General features: G+C 31.0%; 2 protein-coding genes across 3 annotated transcripts in view; one reads left to right on the top strand and one right to left on the bottom strand.

Moving 5' to 3' along the window:
- Positions 1 to 23,380, bottom strand: part of LOC142333941 (putative serine hydrolase) — a 60,292-nt gene extending 36,912 nt beyond the window's left edge. Inside the window, exon 1 of the mRNA XM_075381569.1 lies at positions 23,256 to 23,380. The gene's annotated coding sequence lies outside the window, so the exon portion shown is untranslated. The remainder of the gene's footprint in view (positions 1 to 23,255) is intronic.
- The window catches only part of LOC142334157 (transmembrane protein 107-like), a 373,793-nt gene that overhangs the window by 253,265 nt on the left and 96,636 nt on the right, over positions 1 to 23,892 (top strand). The gene's annotated exons all lie outside the window — the stretch shown is intronic.

Genomic DNA, 23,892 nt, shown 5'->3' with positions numbered 1-23,892 from the left:
ATATATATATATATAATACTACAGTTCTGGTTTACCAACACACACTACACATTTCATTATAATTTCAAAGCAATAAAAAAAAATCACAACCACAATTTTTATAATTATAAATTAAAAATTATTAAGATTGATAAATAAAAATCGTTCCAAAAACAAAGCGTCAAATAATAAATAAATAAAAAATTACGCCATATTGAACAACTACAAATATTTCCGTTTAATAGTAAAAATTTTACCTTAATTAGTTATTTTATTCTAGCAAATAAACATGTACGCACGTAACAATTCATTTATGTCATAATTTTGTTTATAGTAATAAATTTCGTCTTGAAATAAATTATTTTTAAACATTTTAACAGATGAAGAAAAGGAGAAACTTTCAGGACATGATATAAAGGATGACGAGGGATTGCGCTTTCGCGAATTTGATAGTTGAGGATTGTAAATTATGATAGGTGGTTGGAAGAGGCAATACAAAGACGACAGTAGGTAGTGTAAAAACTCTGTTGGAAATTTCTGCCGAGGCATTTGAATCGGTGGCATCCTGACTGATGACAGCGTTGTTTTATCAAGTTATGAAGTTTAGAGTGTTTAAAAGACGATCTACAGTAAAGCCCATCCGGGTGAGTAACGGTGGGAGAGGGGTTGGCGACCGGGATCGTCTGAAGGCGAATATCTTCCTGTACGGGGTCATCAACTCGTACCAGAATAAATCAGTACTGCCAACTTATAAAATTAATTATTTCAAATAAATTTTGTATAAAATTAATTTTTGATTAGCTTTAAAGATATCAAACAAATTGTTTTATTGATGTGTTATTTTATTTAATTTTTAAAGTTTGATTGTTAATATTTCTAAAATATTTATTTATTTTGTTTAATATTACATTAAACAGATATTAACATTAAATAATAATTCTTTTAAAATCTGTCACATTTTGATATATTTCTTACTTAATTTCTTCGAAATTCCAAATGCGTTTCTATTTAGTTTTTGTAGCATTCTTACAATTTTAATCAAAATCATATTCTCTACAAGCTTTATTTAAATTATTTGTGTTTATTACTCGTTTAACAAAATTACTTTACGCAAAACATAAAATATTGTTTTTCTTTATATATGTTCGAGCGCTTTCGAATTAGTAATCCATCCTCAGGAATTATTTACTTCACATATCATTAATTATACTAACTTGAACTTTAAAAACAAAATTTATAAACTTCGAAATTCCAAATGCATTTGTATTAAGTTTTTCATTTATTTATTTCAATACCAACGGGCCTTTTACGCTAGATTTTTCAAAAAACTATTTTTTTTTCTACTTCGGATAAGATTTCATATAAAACCATTAAATCTATCCCTTAATTTTGGTTCTAAAAAATTACAATCTCGCTTAATCTACCGAAGACGAAGGCAAAATTATTCGCCAGCCGGTACTCTCTAACGAAGCGCGTTTTTGAACTTTCTTTTTTTATTTTCACCAATATAACATGTAAAATATTTTTACATTTTCGCGGATCAGACACTTTATGTTCGAGGTCAATGTTCACTAACAAACTTGTTATGTACGAACAGGATTTAGTTCTCACTAATACATATCTTCCTGTGACGTAAACAATACACAATGTGCTGCATTAATTAATTATATATCATCTATATGCAGTCATATATTAAATAAAACTGAATTTTAGTATTTAATATTATGGACATAAACTTTTCGTGATATATATGTTTTTATAAAACAGGATATTTCCTAACTTGTTTTTATTTTTAAAATACTTAAATAAAATCAGAAACACCTTTCACACCAATTCTACTCGTATGAATTTATTTTTTTATTTATTATACATACAGAGTGATTCAGGAGGATAGGGCAATACTTTCACAAGTCGCCATCGAAGATGATTCCAAAAACTTTTTAAGCAAGTTTACAAAATATCTATATCTACAAAACAAGATGTTCTCTCTCTCTCTTTTGTCTAGCTTCCAGAACCACCATAAGGTATTACTTCGAGGATGATATGTATGAATGTAAATGAAATCTAGTCTTGTAGTGTCAGGTCGACCGTTCCGAGATGTGTGGCTAATTGAAATCCAACCACCAAAGAACACCGGTGTCCACAATATAGTATTCAAATTCGTATAAAAGTAACTGTCTGTACTAGGACTTGAACCTTATGACCGATAACACGATTACCGAAAAATTCCTCAACGAAATCAGTTGAACCTGCGTAGTGCGATGTCGCACCGTCATGTTGTAGCCGGCAGTATCTGTCTTCCTCTTCCAAGAGTGCGATGAACCTAAATAAAATATCCTGATATCGTTCAGCATTAATGGTGTACTCGAAAAAAATAGGACCGATTATTTTCTTCCGCGATATCCCCCACACGCCCGACTTCTGCGGGTGTAATTGTTTTTCGTGATAAACTTGGGGAATTTCAGCGCTCCAAATTCTACTGTTTTGGCTGTTTAAGTAGCCGTCCAAATGAAACCGTGCTTCATCTGTGAAAAATAATGAATCACGCAGAAATCGACGGATCCGTTGACAATATTGTAGCCGTTTTTCTTTGTCGGGCTTAAGAGGTCGATAAACCGTTTGAATGCGATAAGGTCGTAATTGTAATTGTTTGGTCGCCCGATATGAACAGTTGATTTAGAAAAATTAATTTCAGCAGACAAACGTCTGATCGATTTATTTGGCGAGGCGAGTAATCGGTCTTTGATTTCAGCGACTGTATCTGTATTCAACACCGACGCAGATCTTTTGTGTTCCTTGTTATTAACAGAACCGGTCTCTCTAAATTTTGCGACTAATCTTAATACTGATGTTTTGTTAGGAGCTGGTTTATATGGGTACTTATGGCGAAACAAATCTTGCAATGCAACCGCTGTTTTGACAATGATTCGACAATGAAAACACGTTCATCTAGCGAAAACACCATTTTGTCTCTAGCGATATACTGAACGTTATGATTGCATTGTTGTTACTATCGGTAGGGTTCTACTGCGTCGCCGCGATGTTCAGATGTTGGACGAGTCCATTTCAGTAACGAGTAGGGGAGTAAGCTTGACTTTTGAAATTTCATGGATGAGTGATTGATGGGTTGCGTTTTATATGGGACACTCTGTATAACACTTTTCAGACAATGAACAATGTCCTCCAGAGGATAGATTGTATAAAATAAACCCACTTAATTAATCTTTTGAATATTAAATTTCAGAAGGTTATAGATGCACCAAAGTGTGTATGTACTGATTAGACTGTTGTTCCTTTTCGAGTACATTTAAAATTTAAGCACTATGTGTGCCATGGGAACACTACAAATATGGATTAAAACTTTTCAACATGTCTTTAGGAGGCGGCTACACCTTCAATCTAGAAGTTTTATGGTGGGAAAAATTGTAACTGTTCCCACAGGGTAACGGACATCATTGTTAACTCTCAAGTTTTCCCGAGGTTAAAGAATCCTATTTTAAACAAACGACAAATTCTTTGAACAGATAATTTTTACATAAGCGTACATTTAGCCCATGAACTAAACAAAAGGTCCATGCACCTTGTTGGGACATAAAGAAGAAATAGAAAGCTCAACCACAAGGAAGTTGTAGAGAAAAAAATTACGAAAGGGAGAAATGACAATTCTACAAAGGTAATTGTTGGAAACTGGATGGAGAAGAAAGAGGTTTTGTTTCTGACAACTCACAGTCGGCCACAAATGGAAAAAGTGAAAAATAAGAGAAGTCATGATTAAAAAAACGATCTACAACCATGCAATATACTAAAATGAAATCTTTTATAGATGTATCTGATCAAAAAGGTGCTTATAGTTCCTGTGTGAGAAAATCTATAAAATGGTACCGAAAGATTGGATTTTAAATTCTACTAAACACATCACAGAAATTATCATTAACTAAAAAAAATAAAAACGGGGAAAAGGGAAATGGGAGAAGATGAAGAGGAAAGGGAATTAAGGGAAAGAGAAAGGGAAACGGGTAAGGAGAGCGAAGCAAGCCATGACCCTCTGATCGTGACGGGAAGCTTAAGTAACCATAGAGCACGGGCGAAGCCGTGGTGGAGATGTTACACATTTGGGATTGTAATAAACTTTTTGTTTATTTTTATTGGACTTTTATGAATGAACTATTTTAATTCATTCATAAAATGGATCGGTCTAACAAATATTGTTCAATTTTCTTATCTTCCTTTATTTAAGTTTTTAACAACAATTCATTGTTTATCGTATATTCCTTCAGTATTTTTCATAAAAAATTTGTGTTTACCGTTTTATCAGGATTTATTGAAAATCTAAATATAATTGTTGATTAAAAAATAAGTTTGCTATTAAAAAAGCATTGCGAGTGAAGCTACATCTATATTGTGGGCGAAGTGGTGACGGGTTATAATTTATAATCTACTTTCATATTTGGATATTTAGTAACAGTTTATTTTCAATTTTTTTATATTACATAAAATATAAGACTTAACTAGTTTGATTTTTTTACATAGTAGCTTAGCCTAGAATCAGTTGTTTGTATTTAGTTAATTATTACAGCAATAAATAATTTTATCAAATTATATGTGAATTATAATATTTCTCTTCAAACGCCTTTCTCATTCGTTGTAAAATAAAAAAATGGAAAATACAAACAATTTGCATATCATAGTACACATGGTCCAAGTATAATTTCATCCAATTTTATTATAACTGACCATATGTACTGAAAAGAGTACATACTCAAAAAAGCATTAAAAATAATTAAAATAATTTTGTAAATACAGATGTGTTTATATTTCTTTGTATAAGTCAAATATAATGAGAAATAGACTTAGACAAAATGGTCGATTTGAGTTATAATAGCCTGGTCTGTTGGGTAAGTCCTGCGAAAACGACCTGAGAGCTAACGTGTTAGGTAAACAAACGATTGTTATACAGAGTGATTCAAAGAAACGGGAAATTTTGAAAGTTGTGTTGGTAGCCGTGGGCGATTGGTACCACTTTATAAGTGGCGCCAGCCTCTCTAACCTAACCTGCCATTTAGTTGTCATGGATCCTTGGAGTGGTGCGCAACGTGCATTTGCTATCAAACAAAGCGTTTTACAAAAACAATGACAGTGTGGAGGGAGCGCGTAGAGAATTTCGCCGTCATTTTAATCTGGGACGGCACGACCGTGTTCCGTCAGCACGTGCAATTAAAACACGGATATCTAATTTTGAGGAAACCGGTTCAGCAATGAAAAAGAAACCTCCAGGCCGTGAGCGAACCGTCCGTACACCACAGAATGTTCAAGATGCTGTCACACGAAGTCCACATCGGTCAATCCGTCGTCTCTCAGCAACTTTACAATCGCATAGTTCAAGCGTTCGAAGAATGTTAGTAAGGACTTGCAATACCATCCGTACAAGTTGCAGATCGTCCAGAAACTGAAACCGAACGATGCGGTTGTGCGAGCACAATTCTGTATGTAATGCTTCAGAAGATAAACGATAACGAAGAGTTTGTTCACGAACTGTGGATGTCAGACGAAGCGCATTTCCACCTCAGTGGATTTGTTAACGAGCAAAATTTCAGATACCGGGCACAAGAAAATCCTACGCAGCTACACCAGCGTCCGTTGCACAGCCAGAAAGTGACCGTGTGGTGTTCTATGTCATCTTACGGTGTTATAGGCCCTTATTTTTTTGAGGATGACAACGGTCTTGCGATTACAGTGACGTCGGCTCGTTACGTAGCCGTGCTTGAAACCTTTGTTGTGAAACAACAAAAGAGATTTCCACAGATTCTTAACACAGCCCGGTTTCAACAAGACGGAGTAACGTCACATACTGCACGAATATCGACGGCAGCTGTACGCCGATTGTTTGGACAACGTGTCATTTCACGAAACGGTGACATTAGATGGCCTACCAGATCGCCTGATCTCTCAGCTTGCGATTACTTTTTGCGGGGTCACCTTAAAAGCAAAGTGTTCCACAGTAGACCTGCTACAACGTTAGAACTGAAGGCAAAGATCCGAGAAGCAATTGCGGAAATTCCAGTCGAGATGTTACGTCAAACCACGAACAATTTAACAAAGAGACTTCGTGAGTGTTTACGTAGAAGAGGATGTCATCTTTAAAAAATAAACTAAAATGTATGTATCCTAAAATGGTAACATTTGTACAATTACATGAAATAAAATTCATTTTCTAAAAAAGATTTTTCATTAACGTTATTTAATTTTTTAAATTTTGCCGTTTCTTTGAATCACCCAGTATTTAAATAAAATGATAAATATTTTAAATTAAACTATGTGTGTAAACCATGCAGCAGAAACAAACCACAATTGTCTTTTTGTTCTAGATAAACTAGTTGTACCTATGCAGAAAAATCCGATACTCCATTTTTTATATAATCGTTATACTTTCCCTGTTTAATATAACTAATCACCGGAAAGTAAAACTTAGCACATAAACATATCACTAAAAAAAAACCTATTTTATTTATTTATTTTTTTTTGGATGTCAGTTTAATTAATTTAAATAAATATAAATAGAAAATAAAAAATAGATAAATAAATAGAACAGAAAATAATAAAATAGAATAAATAATAAATGGAAAATAAATATATATAGAAAATTTAAATGTTATATTAATTGGAATAATAAAACAAAATTGTATTTTAAAGTGTAATAAAAGAAAAACACTTCAATATCGTAATAGAAAATACAAGTTTTAATTTTTAATAGGGAATGTCAAGGTAGAAAGAATATACCGTATGAATGACCTTACCTGCCACAACTCTTTTCAAATCGATATAACAAATAAATTAAATATTAAACGATTTGAAAATTGTAATCGATTCAATGATCGAGTTTAAGTTTGATATAAATAAATATTTTGATTTGTAAAAAAAAAAAAAAAAATTTATACAGATAAAAATCAAGAATTTATAATATATGTTATTATTAGATAAAAAAAAGAACTGACTAGACAGGAAAACCATGATAAAACGTCGATTAAATCTGTTTTACATGTAATTATAAAATAATGAAACTGGTTAAAGACAACATAAGTAAAAAATAGCAATATATAACCGCAATACTAAATTGAATGTATGAAGTTTCTAGATTTATTTTTCCTGACGTGTACGTTGCAATCTTTTCAAATAGCGAAAAATAAACAGCCCCTCCCCATGGCCCAATGAGATGAGGATGATATGTATGACATGTAAATGAGGTGTAGTCTGGTACAGACTCAGGCCAACCGTATCTGAAATGTGTCGTTAATTAAACCCCGTCTAGTATTCAAATCCGTAAAAAAGCAACTAATCTTTATTCGGGTTTGAACTTCAGAACGTTTGACTTCAAAAATCAGTAGTTAAACAATGCATTTGCAATTACGAGGTAACCACTATAACAACCCAAGTCAGTTGAAAATTTCTAAATAAAATAATTATTTTTAAATTCAGAAGGCACTTCTGAGAGGCATTTCTTTATGTATGAATGTAAATGAAGTTTAGTTTTGTACAGTTTCAGGTTGACCATTCCTGAGATTGTAGTCAATTTAAACCACAAATTCAGAAGGGAATAATGGAAAAAAAATTCTGACAAATATTGCCAGGATTTCCCAGTTATTTATAATAAAAATTAAATGAGTTAAAGCCAGAAAAACAATTTATATATATATATATATATATATATATATATATATATATATATATATATATATATATATATATATATATATATTTCTTAGATTGGGATACATTTTTTTAAAAAAAATTTGTTAAGTAAAGTTTTCTCTAAATCTAATTCCACCTTCAATAAAGGCTAAAATAAAAAAAATCCTTTCTGCATATTAGCAACCGGATATATAATTTTTTTTAAATTATAGACATATCTTAATTTATATATATATATATATAAAAAAAACATATATTTCAATTTTAAGACATGGGGCTTGATATTTTTTGTAAAAAAAAAAAATTGTTTTTTGATTTATTTATATATGCATTTTAGAGAACAAATTTCTATTAATAAATCTCTGTAAAATGATTGAGGAAAATTCAAATTATTTTCTTCAAGATATCCTGTAACTAATTCTGAAAAAAAAAAATTAATATAATCGTTGTCCAGTACATAGAAATATTTGAGCCAAATTTGCAGAAAATCGATTTGGTAAATCTAGAAATATAAATCTAAAACCATTGTGACACTTATGTACACACATACATTAGTACGTTTTTTATAGGTCTGGATGAACTATTTGGATCGTTAAATAATTTGCAAAAAAACCAATACCCCATTTTTGACATGATCACCATATTTACCCCTTTAATATAACTACTCTACCTACATTCGAAAAGATTCTTTTATTAAAAGATTTTTGAAAGTATATGTTTGGAGTGTCGCTTTATATGGAAGTGAAACTTGGACGATCGGAGTATCTGAGAAGAAAAGATTAGAAGCTTTTGAAATGCGGTGCTATACAAGAATGTTAAAAATCAGATGGGTGGATAAAGTGACAAACGAAGAGGTGTTGCGGCAAATAGATGAAGAAAGAAGCATTTGGAAAAATATAGCTAAAAGAAGAGACAGACTTAAAAGCCACATATTAAGGCATCCTGGAATAGTCGGTTTAATATTGGAGGGACAGGTAGAAGGGAAAAATTGTGTAGGCAGGCGACGTTTGGAATATGTAAAACAAATTGTTAGGGATGTAGGATGAAGGGGGTATTATATACTGAAATGAAACGAGTAGCACTAGATAGGGAATCTTGGAGAGCTGCATCAAACCAGTCAAATGACTGAAGACAAAAAAAAACCTACATTCGCCGGGAAAGTAACTTTCTTTTTAAGTTTCCTTCTTTTTTCTAAGATAAATTTTAGCACGCTAATAAAATAAATCTCTAACTGAGGAAAATATTGGTAAAATGTTATGTTTGAAGTATACTTTAGTACGATAGTGAAACATAGATGCTTGAAAAAAGGTAAAAGTTAAGTTCGAGACTTTTAAGATGTGGGTCTAAAGGAGAATGGAGATGATAAAATAGATGGACAGAGCAAGAATAACATAACTATTATGTGTTAAGAAGTATTATGTATAAATTAAGTCAATATAATTCAATAATTCATAGGTAGAATAATGTTTTTGTGAAAGAAAATTAATGTAATTTTTAAAATATGCTGGTTACAGGTCTTAAAAGTAAGATCAGATATTTATTGACTTCCAAATATATCATTTGAAGAATAAAATTTATATGCAATAATAATAATAATAAACTTAACTTACTAAATACAATAAAAAAAAAAACAAAGCAATTACTCTTAATAAAAAAGAAATGTAGACTAAAACAAAAAAAAGTAGAATTAATTGTATATTAAACTCTACAATATATATTAAACATAGGAAAAAATATAAGTATAAATATATACAAGTATATAAACTCCTTAAAACAAACAAAAAATTACCTCAGTATAAATATGATCACACTGGAAATTTACATATTTAATCCACATACATCATAAACATTTACAAAATTGAATTTTTATCTTTTTTAAAATAATAATTATGTAACATTTAAACTTTGAACTTCCTAATATTATACATAACAACTGATTATTTTTACAATATATATATATTTATTCAATTCTTATCAAGACCTTTCTATTTATCCCTTCTTGTAGTAAAACATCTTATGACTCGTCAAATTTTAATCAATACTAGTATACAACAATTTTCATATACTGAATGTTGAAAAAAAGAATATGATAAAAACAAGTACACTGACACAAATTATAATAGATCGTAGTGTGTAATAGATAAATTTCTCTTAAAAATTCTTTTTTAAAAAATAAAATAATAAGTTTTTTTGTCTTCAGTCATTTGACTGGTTTGATGGAGCTCTCCAAGATTCCCTATCTAATGCTAGTCATTTCATTTCGGTATACCCCCTACATCCTAGATCCCTAACAATTCGTTTTACATATTCCAAACGTTGCCTGCCTACTCAGTTTTTCCTTCTATCTGTCCCTCCAATATTAAAGTGACTATTCCAGGATGCCTTAATATGTGGCCTATAAGTGTCTTCTTTTAGCTATATTTTTCCAAATCCTTCTATCTTCATCTATTTGCTGCAACACCTCTTCATTTGTCACTTTATCCACCCATCTGATATTTAACATTCTCCTATAGCACCGCATTTCAAAAGATTCTAATCTTTTTTTCTCAGGTACTCCGATCGTCCAAGTTTCACTTCCATATAAAGCTACGCTCCAAACATATGCTTTCAAAAATGTTTTTTTGACATTTAAATTAATTTTTTATGTAAACAAATTATATTTCTGACTGAAGGCTCGTTTCGCCTGTGCTATTCAGCATTTTATATCGCTCCTGCTTCATCCATCTTTAGTAATTCTACTTCACAAATCATACTTCACTACTATACACGTACTTCTACTTCACTATATCATCAGAAAATCGTAGCATCTTTATCTTTTCACCTTGTACTGTTACTCTGGATCTAAATTGTTCTTTAACATCAGGCTAGTTATATGTAAAGATTAAAAAGTAACGGGGATAGGGAACATCCTTGTCGGACTCCCTTTCTTATTACGGCTTCTTTCTTATGTTCTTCAATTGTTACTGTTGCTGTTTGGCTCCTGTACATGTTAGCAATTGTTCTTCTATCTCTGTATTTGAACCCTAATTTTTTTAAAATGAACATTTTATTCCAGTCTACGTTATCGAATGCCTTTTCTAGGTCTATAAATGCCAAGTATGTTGGTTTGTTTTTCTTTAATCTTCCCTCTACTATTAATTGCTTCCTAAAAATTGAGACCTAAAATTGCTTCCCTTGTCCCTATACTTTTCCTGAAACCAGATTGGTCTTCTCCTAACACTTCTTCCACTCTCCTCTCAATTCTTCTGTATAGAACTCTAGTTAAGATTTTTGATGCACGACTAGTTAAATTAATTGTTCTGTATTCTACACATTTATCTGCTACTGCTTTCTTTGGTATGATGACTATAACTCTTTTTTTGAAGTCTGATGGAAATTCCCCTTTTTCATAAATATTACACACCAGTTTGTATAATCTATCATTCACTTCCTCACCTGCACTCCGCAGTAATTCTACAGGTATTCCGTCTTTTCCAGGAGCCTTTCTGCCATTCAAAACTTAATGCTCTCTTAAATTCAGATCTCGGTATTGTTTCTCCCATTTCATCCTCTTCTTCCTCTTTAATACAATTTTCTAATTCATTTCCTCCGTATAACTCTTCAATATATTCCACCCACCTATCAACTTTACCTTTCGTATTATAAATCTGTGTACAATATTTGTTTAACACATTATTGGATTTTAATTTATGTACTCCAAAATTGTCCTTAACTTTCCTGTATGCTCCGTCTATTTTACCGATGTTCATTTCTCTTTCCACTTCTGAACACTTTTCTTTAATCCACTTTTCTTTCGCTAGTTTGCACTTTCTGTTTATAGTATTTTTTAATTGTCAATTGCTGAGGAAATTTCTTATATTTCAAACACTGATGACAAACATTGATGTAACAATGTTTGCCGTCAAATTTTTATATATACTTTGAAATCATTGTTAGTTAAAAAAAACAAAGATGTAATGAAACAAAGTTTGAAAAAGCAGTCATGAAGTAGAATAGATTAAAAGATAGGAAATGTTGATAAAGGTAAAATGTATGAGGATTATGAAAATGATACTGAAGTAAAAAGATAATGATTTGATGTCACAATATTTAACAGTGGTTAACAGAAAAGATTTGGGATAGATAAAATGGAATAAAGGAAACAAATTTGATAACGAATATTTGGTAAATGTCAGATGGCAAGACCATGTAACAAATAAAAGAAGTAGTAAGGAGAATCAAAGAGAAAACAGGAAAATGCTAAATGTGTCTGAATATAGAAAAAGGAACTGGCTAGTATGAGAAGAAGGTGTTTTTATTAGTGGATTTGATGAATGGGGCTTGGTAATGGAAGAAAAAGAAGAGATTTCAAATGACGGATGGGACTATGGAAAAAGGACAATACATGGAAAGCAAAGAGATTAGCAAAGGATAGAACAAGGTGGAGAGCAGCATGACAGGACCTGGCCCTAATGACAGAATACTATGAATGAAATGAATCTTATGATTTATGTGACAGCACAGTTTAGGGTCTTTACATTTCACTGGAAAAATTCCAAATTGAAATTCAAATCGTGATTTGAATATTTTACACTTGACTCGGGAAGTAAAATTTAAAATAACAGAAAGTGAATTATCAACTGTTTTGTATATATTAAAATTATAATTACCAAGTTCCTGTAACCCAATGAATTTAAACAATGCTTTGTATAATTTTGATTTGGATGGCTAACTGCATAATTCTTGTCTGTACTTATTATCGAATGATGGTAATCACAGCATTAAAATTTGAAGGAAAAAAATTAATAAAAACGAATATGTTGAATAATATATACATATAAAATTACCATTTTATAATTGCATATAAAATTAGCAATTAATAATTGCTGGATTCCATTTACAATCCTTATAAATTTGCAATGGTAAAACTAAGATATGTATTTTATTGCTATTGTTGTCTCAATTTTAAACATAACAAGTCATTTACTCAAGGTTTTATTGCATTTCTATGATCTATTATATATGTTACATCTACACTGATCAACTTAATTAAAATTTAGTTAAAATCTTTTCCTTAAAAAAAATTCAATTTTTAAATATATGGAAAAATGCTTTCAGAAGATAATGTTTAAAACTATTGTCCAATAGTTCATTATCTTTCACATTAGTTGATGTCAGTGAATGAGATGCTGTTTTAATTCATCGATCTTTCTGTATATTTGTGGGATAGTCACATTCCTTGCTGAATTATTTATTTGTAAAAATTCTTCATAAATGGTGGTAGCTGTTTACATTTGCTAAGAGTAATCAAGATGCATGATGGGCAGAACCAATAGATATCTTGGCAAATAAGCGTAAGGAATGCTACATTTCCAAGGTAAATAACAACCTATTGACGTCAGAACGAAAGCAGGAGATTGAAGACCGGGGCCTTGTGTCTTAGCAGATCAGTGGGACAAATCCTCCAAAGGTCGCTATACGCATGGTTTATTTCCTATAGTATCTGATTTAGGTGCAATCGGATGGGTCTCCCCCAATCAGTATATCACACAGTTTTTTCTCAGAGTGTGGTGCCTTTCAGGCGAGTTTGGCCAAGTTTCGTTTGGCAGATTCGAGTCAATGCCTGGATTGTAAGACTGATGATACAGTGGACCACGTCCTCTACGTCTGTCCCTGATACGAGGTCGAACGTTCACGAGCTATCAGGGAACTTGAGAGAATACAATCCTTTCATGATCACCATATTAACTTGATGATCTGCGAGGAGTCTATAGTGCATGGTTTTCTTCACGCCCTTGCAGTGTATAGGTCTCCAGAGGAAGTTTAATCGAGGTACTCGATTGTGGTAGGATTCCAGGTGGCTAGGGTTCAGGCTTAGGCACTGGATTGGTTGGAAGTAGGCGCATCGACACTGTACCACGGTTATATTGGTATTGCTTGCAATTCGATTTGGGGCTCCCGCTGGTGGGGGTGGCCGCGCCACCAGGGGCGTGGCTTCCCTCCGCCGGTGGCGGTCCTGATCGTGACTTGGTAATGCCATGCTAGACACTGATGGGACCGGGTGAGGGTGCGGGGTTTGTCCCCGGCTCATGCGCAGGCTGGAATGAAGTTGCGTTTCCCTTCATTCCCTTGCGTAAAGGTGGAGGAACCACATTTACGGACGTCGAAGCAGTGTCAAACTGGTTCCACAAGCTGTTACAGAAAATGCGTATGTATTCCTGCGCACTACCGACTATACCTCCATCCCTGACGACCCCACCTCCTGGGAAACCGCTAATAAAGCATTACTTCAGGAGGGGGTAAGCACGCACCCACATACACATTCGGTCTCCACAAGCAAACATCCATACCATACCAGACCACTACATGCACACACTGACACCACAATACCTAAAAAAAAAGCTTGCATTCCCCTTGTTAGGTGACCTAAATTGGTCGGCTTATTTGGGTGTAGGTCTGAATTTCTATGTTGCGTAGGTCCTAATTTTGATTGGTATGAGTTTAACATTGATTTAACTTTCAACTCGTTCATTTTCTGAGGCGTTCAGTCACAAACGGTACTGTCAAATCTTGACTAGGCATGGGGTTTGCGCTTCCGCAGTTTCGGTCGCTTAGTTTGAAGGAATCATGTTAGGTTGGATGTGAAGATGTCTGTTTTGAGGCCTACGTGAAGGCGAAATCTGATATGTATTTTACTGAAGCAAATGTCTGCTGAGACATTTACATCAGTGGCATCCCGACTGAGGCCTGACTGATGACTGTGAAATGTAATCAGTTAGAGGATCTAAAGATGACCTCCGGTAAAGCCCCTCAGGGCTTGGAACAGAATGGGGGGTGTGGCGACCGGTAACGTCACAAGGTGGAGGTGTCTTCCCCCTACAGGGTTGGATGGGCAGAATGTTCTTACTACTGCAAGTTACAAACATATTATGATAGGTACATTGTACTCCTAATATCACCTACCAATTGAAGTCTGTCTCTCTGAAACTAAAATGTTAGATACTTCACTCTTTCACATTTTACTCCATTTTTACAAAATGGATCTCTTATGACTGTATAGAAATTTGTGTTTTTGTTAGTACAGTATTAGATGAATACTTAATCTCACATAAGTCTTTAATGAATTTATTTATTTTAAATTACCTTGTGTATACCTATAAGAAAAAACTGTTTGAATACAGTAAAAATATCTCGTTGACATTAATCAGTCTGTGATAACAGTAGTCCCTAAAATCAATGATAATAATTCAAATTTACGTTAAGATTATTCTTTGCATCGATTTAATCTTCTACAATCCATTACAGTCAACAATTGTATTTTGTTCTTTATTTTAATTTTTGATATTAATTTTTAAATGATTGCACTTATCTTTACTGTATTTATCTGCAGCTTCTGTTAATATGATAACACACTTAAATGTGTATACACACGCGCGCGCGTGCATATATATATATATATATATATATATAATAGTAATAACAAAAACACATAATAATAGTGTCAACAGAATTGCAGTCGTAAAAACAATAATTAAAAAGAAAAAAATCTTTAACAGAATTATATACTGCTTTTAGAGTGCAATTTGCTGTATATACATATATTATTTAGCAATAATAATTTTGAAAATATGTTTTCAATATATATAAACATGTTTTTCATATATATAAAAGTGCTGGCCTTTAAAAAGCTATAACAAAAGCTTTCAAAGTATTGAATGACTTTTTCAGCTATTAACAATAAACATTAAAAGAGTTAAGTCAAAAAAAAAAAAAAGTATATTTTTTATAGGTGGGTAATAAATTTTTAGAAAAACTTTCCTAAAAATATTCATTGTTGAAGGTTAACAAATGTACTTAAGTAAATCTTTCTCTAAATCCCCCATCTAAACACACTTCAATAAGTTAAAATAATAAAAACAAAAATTTCTGCATTTAGTTCCAGGGTGTATGATTTTAAAAAAATGTAAATTTCGTATATGGCTCTATACAAAGGGTCCTGAGAAAATTCTGCTGAACTTTATATACATATTTATCACATTAAAATAATGAAAAAAGTTCATATAAATATAGGTCCGAGAACGCTTCATTAGGGAGTAACAACTAGTGAAAGATTTTGCTCCGATTTCTGCTCTTATGTTGAAATGAAGCACTATTGAAATTCTGGGAAGGTAAATTAAAAAGAGAATTTAGTGGTTTCTTGTGGTTTTTGATCTTAAAATGTTTAAAGTAAGGGTCCCAGAACTGTGTCACCTTTATTTAAGTAATAACAAAAAAAATTCAGTTGTACAATATAGTTTTCTAGCTTTGGCATAAAATAGCTTCATTCAATTTTCAATAAACAATTAAAACTAATTGATTAAATTGATAGATAATTTAATTCTGAGAACATCAATTTAAATAAAATCAATAAAAAATAAATAATAGTGCAAGAAAATAATGTATTTTTTAATGTAGAACAATACATACCAATATGGAAAATACTGAGTTACTATTTTAGACTAAAATGAAAAATCTTTTATTATTGGTTAAAATTGTAAAAACAAACTAAACCTCTAAGACCAATTAAAACAGCATAAGTTATCCTTACATTACATCAACTGTTCAAAATGTCCACCATCAATCTGAACACGCATTTCAGTACGGTGAGTTATAAATGGCATTTTCTAGCATTCTTGGGTTTTTTTTTGTTTCTTCAATAACCCAGATGATTCCTTATAAAAGTTCATTTGCATTTTATTTTTTTGCACACACTAACGCTTTCATATATCCCCACAAAAATAAATCGAAGGGATTCTATCAGATGATCTAGTCATATCTGAAGTCCACCTCAACCAATGCAAGGGTTAGAAAATATTTCATTCAGATAATTAATAATAGGAGAATAAAAATGGGCTGGTACTCCAACTCCAATGTGTTGAAATAATATCAGTTCTTGTAGTGGAACATCCTCAAAGTATTGACAGCTCATTTTGAAGAAAGTTTAAATAACCTGCGAGTCTATGAAACAAAATGTTTGTTTCATCCAGTGTTTATCCCATCTCATAAATGTTGCTTCATTTGTATATAATATCAGCAATGGAAGCACGTTGTTGTTTTGTAATAAATGTTGACAATAATTCAGCAGCAGATCGTAATCACATTCTTCAAGACATTGAACTGCTTGAGAATGAAATGGATAGACCTTTATTGTCTAATGTTCACCATATACTGTTGCTTGGAATACCCAAATGTGCATATAATCTTACGAGTAATTGTAGTTTGAACTTACCTATCATACGTAAAATCTGCTCAATCACATTTATTTCCCGTTCAAATGTTATCTGGCGAGTATCTGTCAGTACTTGCACTTAGGAATGTTTCAATTGGGAAATCTCAGATGATATTCTCTTCAGCAGCTCGTTTAGCACTGCCGTTACAAAAATCACAGATGAAATGAATGATGGCATATACCTGATTTGTAAACTTATTTCTCATTTCTCTTTTACTATGGAAGAAATCACTTACTAATTATTAACAGCTTTTAAAAAATGTGCAAAAATGAACTACTTAAATACACATAAATTACAAATGCACACTTCACAAATTAAATAAAATTTTATACTGAAAATTAACTTCTCAGTAACAAATACAGCACACTGAAGTAAGATTCTGAATCATAACCACAACAATGTTTGAAAATTTTGTTTGTAGAGCTTTGCTCTCTGGAGATTAAACAGAGACTACTAATATTATACCACATTACAGTGACCCTAGTGAGGAATTAATGCACTAATAATTAAGAAATATCATAATACTGCAGGCACACAAATACATGTTAAGTGTAGTTTTTGTTTTTCTTTCAAATGAAAGAACAACTAAATTGTTGTTCTTGGATGTTGTTGGTAGATAATTTACATCAATTTTCTCATAATCAAAATCTCTATCAATTTAACCAAGAAGTTTAATACGTTATTGAAATTTAACTAAGTTATTTTATGCCAAAGCTAAAAAACTGTGTTTATCAACTCAATTTTGTTGTTTATTACACCCTATTTTGTATAAAATATAATGGTGATACAGTTCTGGGACCCATTTTTAAATTATTCAGGTCAAAAACCATAAGAAACCACTAGTGATTCATATCTTAATTTACCTTCCCAGAATTTCAGGAGGACTTCTTCATTTCAGTACAGGAGCAGAAATCAGTCATGTTTCGATTTCACTAACCATAACTCTTTCACTAGCCATAAGTCGCTAACGAAATGTTTTAAGACTGATGTTTACTCGAACTTTTCTCATTATTTTAATGAGAGAAATACATCTATGAAGTTTAGCAGAATCCACCCAGGACATCCTGTATATGAAGTACAAACTTTTGAAAAACTTATTGCAAAATATAGCAAAAGAACCAAACATAATTTCAGTTTTAAGATGTGGGGTCGATTTTTGAAAAACCTTTTTTATTATTTATTTATATATGCACGATAATAAATTTGCTTTAATAGTTAGTTAACTTTGTAAAATGCCTTTAAAGAAAATCGAAATCTGTTTTTTCATGATATTCCCAATCTTCTTAACGAATTTTTGAAGTAATTAATATGATTATTGCCCCATATACAAAAATATTTGAGCCAATATTCCACATCAACTAATCAACAAACCTACTAACATCAACAAACCAGATTCACTTTTGCCAGTCATCTTACTAAAATCTGACTCACAAGCAACCAAGATATTAACCTTTTTCTTTCATTGGCACTACAACCTGTTGTCCTCTTTCATAACAGCCCTCCCGGTTTCTGCCATTCCCAAATTGTTGTTTTTGTTCCATTTATACTTTTTATCTTTCGTTTTATTTGCTAGAGCTATTGACACAACAATCAAAGCCCCCTCCCATCATGTCCCACCCGGATATGAAGGTCAGAATTTTTTTTTGACCAATCAGATCATTTTAAGGCAATGGATACTTGCCTTATCCGTACTTCAGGTTAGGATCGACTAGTTAAGTAAACAGATTAAATTTGCCAACCAAAACATTTCCTAATATTTACAAAGATATAAAACACAACACGAAAATCTTGTGTGTATTAATTGATTGTCTAATGAATCCAACACAGTTTAATAATATAAAATTTATGGACTAAATTTGACAAAAAGATACAATTCAATTAAATATATTATCATATTTAACATAAACCGGTTTCATAATCACTCAATTTGTAAAACAAGCATCACCTGTAAAACTTGATTCCATCTTAAAACATGGACATATACTGTCAGATTTCTACTCATTTTTTTTATTATAACTGCTTAACATCATAATATAAGCTTTAAACTTTGCACAGGACTATTCAGAAATTTTATATGAAAAATGCCAAGTATGAAAGGTACTTAAGAGCACGTCATGATTTTAAATAATTCTATAAAAAATTATTTGCGAATTTGCAAATAAGCATCATAGCTATATAATAAATTATTATCAATAATAGAAATTTTAACACTTACCGCTTTCAATTTTTTTTTTTATATATGTGGATTCGTAGTGCTCATACAGCTCAGACTAGATACAAAAGCACTCATATAAAAACTAAAAAAAGTATTAAGAGAAGTTAAATGTTACAATTTCTATTACTGATAATAAGTTTTAAATTATATTACATTTGATATATCTAGATTTATATTTTGTATAAAGCATTTTTGAAGTTTTTTTTTCCATCACTTGTTTATAGTCACATCAACAAAAACAGTCATTAATGACTTAAGTAAAACTAAGCATCATAAATAATTAGAAAATAAACACCAGACATAGATAACAAACAGGAAGATGATTAACAAATATTGGATCATCATGTATTTCTTCCGGTTAAGTAAACCGTCACATAGACCCAAAAATTACACAATCTATGAGTATGTGGTTTAGGGACCATTTTCCACTGCATTCCTCACAGTTCTGCTGAGGAGAATCAAATAGATGGACATGGGTTAGCTTTTTGTGCCAAATCCTCAGCCAAGTTAGGATAACATAGTCGCTTCAATCATTTGGGATAAAAGGTTTCTTGAAGATGTTCTCTCAGATGCCATGTAAAGCCGTTGGAGGACTCATCAGCCAGATTTCTTTAATAAAAGATCTAAATTAATATATATATATATATATTACACTCTTTTTTATTATTACTATTTGTCTGAAAAACCAAAGAAAGCAGGAGCAGATGTGAATAATACAGAACAATTAGTTCAACTACTCATGCATCAAAAATCTTAATTAGAATTCTATACAGAAGAATTGAGAGTAGAGTAGAAGAAGTGTTAGGAGAAGACCGATTTGGTTTCAGAAAAAGTATAGGGACAAGGGAAGCAATTTTAGGCCTCGGATTAAGAGTAGAAGGAAGATTAAAGAAAAGCAAACCAACATACTTGGCATTTATAGACCTAGAAAGGGCATTCTGTAATGTAGACTGGAATAAAATGTTCAGCATTTTAAAAAAATTAGGGTTCAAATACAGAGATAGAAGAATAATTGATAACATTTACAGGAATCAAACAGCAACAGTAATAATTGAAGAACATAAGAAAGAAGCCGTAATAAGAAAGGGAGAACGACAAGGATGTTCCCTATTCCTGTTACTTTTTAATCTTTACATGGAACTAGCAGTTAATGATGTTAAAGAACAATTAAGATTCGCAGTAACAGTACAAGGTGAAAAGATAAAGATGCTACGATTTGCTGATGATATAGTAATTCTAGCTTAGAGTAAAAAGGATTTAGCAGAAACAATGAATGGCATGGATGAAGTCCTACACAAGAACTATCGCATGAAAATAAACATAACAAAAGTAATGAAATGTAGTAGAAATAACAAAGATGGACCACTGAATGTGAAAATAGGAGGAGAAAAGATTATGGAGGTAGAAGAATTTTGTTATTTGGGAAGTAGAATTACTAAAGATGGACGAAGTAGGAGCGATATAAAATGCCGAATAGCACAGGCTAAACGAGCGTTCAGTCAGAAATGTAATTTGATTACATCAAAAATTAATTTAAATGTCAGGAAAAGATTTTTGAAAGTATATGTTTGGAGTGTCGCTTTATATGGAAGTGAAACTTGGATGATCGAAGTATCTGAGAAGAAAAGATTAGAAGCTTTTGAAATGCGGTGCTATGAAAATGTTAATCAGATGGGTGGATAAAGTGACAAATGAAGAGTTGTTGCAGCAAATGGATGAAGAAAGAAGCATTTGGAAAAATATAGCTAAACAAAGAGATAGACTTATCGGCCACATATTAAGGCATCCTGGAATAGTCTGTTTAATATTGGAAGGACAGGTAGAAGGAAAAAATTGTGTAGGCAGGCCACTTTTGGAATATGAATCCAGAAACTGATGTAAGCTTGCTATCTAAATTTATCTAAATATACTTTTTATTAATAATTTTTTTTTTTCATTTAATTACAGTTAAACATAATTATTAATGAAAAAAAATTCTTCCTAACAGTAACTGTTATTCTTTAATAATAACGTTCAAGTGCGACGTAAATCGGTTTGTACTTACAAACGTTATTAAATACAACAGACAATATCAGCTTTAATAGCAGTTTTTTTTTAATGATATGTAAAAAAAAAATTAATTTAAATACCAAATTCAAAAATTAAAATGTTAATTTTTTTAAATAATTAAAAAATTAACATAAATTTTGAATGTTTTTAAATAAAATATAATTAGTGTATTTTTAATTAGTTCAAAATTAATGTATTCACCATATGATTAACATATTTGAAAAGTCTAGCTGGAAAAGTTTTAAGGTAATTTTAATAAAAAATTTAGATTTTTATTATGAAAAGAATATAGATGAAATTCATTTATGCAAGAAAGACTGTACTATACATTGGAACTGCACAATTTTGGTTCATAAATGACTGGAAAATAGGGATGCGTTATATGTGCCTGTGAATAAAAGTGTGAAAAGTTGAAAAAAGTGCCTACCTCAATACTTCATCAATTTTTGCATTATCATTGAGCATGTGTTGTTTTCGTGCAAGTGTTATTTTTGTGTTAATATTATCAATATATGAGTAATGGACAAATACATGAGGATAGATTTCATTTTATTAAATATCATCGTGTATGTTGTCAGCGAGACAAATATTGAACATTCTTAACATAACATCTCCATCAAAAATTGTCTTATATAGCCATATACACTGACCATAAAAACCAAGTTAAAAAGATAATTTTTACCGAGCTTCACAAAACTAATGATTAAGGAATTGTTTTGAATAGAATACTCAAGGATAATATTTCCAGTAAATGACATGGACCTTATTATAACAACCTAAGAAGGGACTCGTGCCAGTGTTATTTTTCTTACAAAGTGTAATTGACAGAAATTGAAAAAATATCCAGGTATAAGTAAATATTTAAAAATCATTTTAAATTCACACCTGAAATGTGACAACAGTGCTTTGAGCATCAAAGTATGGGGGATTAACAAATTTCAATGTAATAAGCATAATCATATATTCTCTGAAACCGCCAAGAACTTACTGACGGCTCTTATCAACCAAATTCTAAGGTAAAGAAGTCATATCATTGCATTTTCAAATAGGCAAATCACAACTTTAAATAGGCAAATCATTCACAATTAGGTGTCACATACGATATATTTATATATATATAAAAAGCCAATATCAATTGGAATTCTAGAATAGCCTCCATTATAAGCCAAAAAAAATATTTTCAAGATGAAGATGGAAATAAATTTAATTTATTTCCAAGATGTGTTTATAATCAATTTTATGAAAACAATTAACGAGGTAAGAAATATTTATTCGCCACGGCCAACCGGTCTTGAAAATCCTGTATACAAGAAATTCTAAGAAAATATATTAACAGGGAAATGAAAGGTAGAATTCTATCAAGAATTAAAAAAAAGCTTTAATAATCAACTGTAAGTTTTAAATATTTTTTGCATATCATTATTAATAAATTCTTTCTAGAACAAGTTGTAGTTACAATTTTCATTTGTTGATTTCCTTGGATTTTCACACTTTATTTCAAAACTAGGCAGCACTTTGACCACCCTTAAATTTATCTGTGGATATAAGACTTACACTTTTATTCATATATATATCTGATACATTTTTAAATTTTAATAATATTTAATTTGAGAAAGTTAGAATTTATTATGTATTACGTTTTATAATTAAAAAAATATTATTTTAATTAAATTCCCTGTAAAATTTACATCTTTTTTCATTGTTCCATAATTACGCTGAATCGGTGACTTCTAAACAAAATCGATGAATTTTTTTTTTCGAAAATAGCAATTTTAATCAATACCGGCTTCTTATAACGTAATCGACGGTAAATGTTAAAAGAAAAGTAAATAATAAAAAAAATTGAGATATTTCTGATTTCTTTTATATTTTGAATAAAGAAATAATTATGTTAAGTTGGTAACATAATTTATTATGCTAATAGCCAATCATATTTGAATTGAAGCCACTTTTTTCAGAAAATAGGTTTAATTTTCAACCGTAAATAGTTTCACTTTATAAATACCAATTGAATTCATTATCAACATGTAAAATAATTTTATTTAAAAATTAACATAAAATTAAATGTTAGTACTTACACTGAAATAAATTATAATTATAAGAAAGGTTAGGCCTTCATACACACACTACAATAATTAACTACATATGCCAATAGCGCTATACTATCTGCATCAGCTGGTTGAAGCAGAATAAGGAAATTTCCCATGACCACGCCAATAATTCCCTTCATGCGGTATTATTCATGCCTACCAATATAAGGGAATTTCTGTAATATTAATTTTCCCATCAAACTTGTATATGTATTGTTATTTTTTCGGCTTGGTCTAGTAGTCGATTCTTCATGGTTATTAATATTTAAAACTAAATAAGTATAAATAAATAAAAATTAAAAATTAAACCTTTGTTTTAGTTCGTCGATGTTCTAAAATTAAAAGCAGTTATGTTCTTAAAAATTAGCAGTGATTTTATTTTTGTAATTTTGCTTATTTAAAAGAATTTTTTTAATCTTTTCACTTTCTTGTCACGTGCAAATCATACGTTTTTCTTACAAGTCATAATTTGAATATACAATTTAATACATTTTTATTAGGTTATACAATAATTTAAAGATATCCGTCTACTTTTCAACATCTCAATTTTTTTCTCAGTTTACCTACTTTACACCTTCCCATTTTTCTCTACATCATGCCTCCCTGGATTTTCTTAACATCTTAT

Source organism: Lycorma delicatula, chromosome 13 (genome assembly GCF_047948215.1).
Source record: "Lycorma delicatula isolate Av1 chromosome 13, ASM4794821v1, whole genome shotgun sequence".
In the NCBI taxonomy this organism is placed as follows: Eukaryota; Metazoa; Arthropoda; class Insecta; order Hemiptera; family Fulgoridae; genus Lycorma; species Lycorma delicatula.
This window is presented reverse-complemented; position numbering and strand designations above follow the sequence as displayed.